Consider the following 1464-nt stretch of genomic DNA (forward strand, 5'->3'; position numbering starts at 1 on the left):
AAATGTTATATCCAAATGTGTGGCTACATAGAGAAGGAAGCCACTCTCTTTTTTTTCTTTTTTTAAGCCAACACGTTAGCAAATAAATCCTTACAACATTTCTAAACTTCGGCATTCCCATTTGTTATTACATTCATTTTAAAAGGCAAGCGCTTGAGTAATGTTTCAGTTTTCATAATTTCCTCACAATATTGTATGAGTAATGCATCCTGGATGATATACCTTTAATGTCACAGAGTAAGCATTTATTTACATATTTGCCCATGAATAGATAGTTGGGTCTAGTAATTTTGTATAATTTTTTAAAAGTTCTGCAAGATCATAGAATTGACCACAGGCATCTCCACAGAGAGTAACAGCCAGCAAATCTTTTGCAGTTTGACTATCGTGTTAGTGTTTTCCTTAGCTTTCTCTTGTAAGAATCCACTTGGTTCTCTTTTCTCTTTCCTTCAGGCTTGCTCTGCAACTTTTTCTAATTTCTTGGGTGGAGTCTTTGGCCTGTTCATTTTGAACAATTTTATTCCCTAAAATGTCTTTAAATTACATACTTCCCTGCCAGTACTGTTTTTGCTCTGTCTCACAAATTTTGACATGTAGCATTTTCATTACTCCTCATTTCTAAGTAATTTCCTTTACAATTTTCTTAACTCGATGGTTGTTTAATAATGTTATTTAATCTCCAAGTATACAGGATTTGTAGTTTTCAACAACAAAAACTAAAGTTTTCAATTTTATATTTTATGGCTGAAGAACATGGTCTGTATAATATTGATTTTTTTTTTTTAAAGATGACCAGTAAGGGGATCTTAACCCTTGACTTGGTGTTGTCAGCACCAGGCTCAGCCAGTGAGCGAACCAGCCATCCCTATATGGGATCCGAACCCGTGGCCTTGGTGTTATCAGCCCCGCACTCTCCCGAGTGAGCCACGGGCCGGCCCAAAATAATATTGATTTTTTGGAATGTTTTTGAGGCTTCCTTTATAGTTTAATGCATGTTTTTAAAATCCATGATTCTCTGTTGGTTGGGTATGAAGTTCTACATACTACCAGTAGGCTGAGCTTATTAACTTGTTTGGATTTTTGGTATTTCTACTAACGTTGTGTCTACTTGCTCTATATATTCTGAAAAAAGTATGTTAAAATCTCTAACTATAATGATCATGTTTCTTCCTGTGGTTCTGTCAGTTAGCCTACTATATTTGGAGACTGTTATTGATGAATAAAGGCTTATGATGGCTATATATTCATTTTGCCAATATGTAACATACTTCTTCACCCTTATTTAATAAATAAATAAATAAATATAAATTAAGCAGAAAGTACAGAGAGTTCCCATGTACTCCCTACTCCCACACACATCCAGCTTCTTCCATTTTCTGCACCCGCACTAGATGTTACACTTCTCTCTGTGTAAAGGAGATGCAAAAAAGATTACTCAAAGCAACATGAATGCAATGAGAAGCC

This window comes from Galeopterus variegatus, unplaced genomic scaffold (genome assembly GCF_000696425.1).
Source record: "Galeopterus variegatus unplaced genomic scaffold, G_variegatus-3.0.2 Scaffold2114, whole genome shotgun sequence".
NCBI lineage: Eukaryota > Metazoa > Chordata > Mammalia > Dermoptera > Cynocephalidae > Galeopterus > Galeopterus variegatus.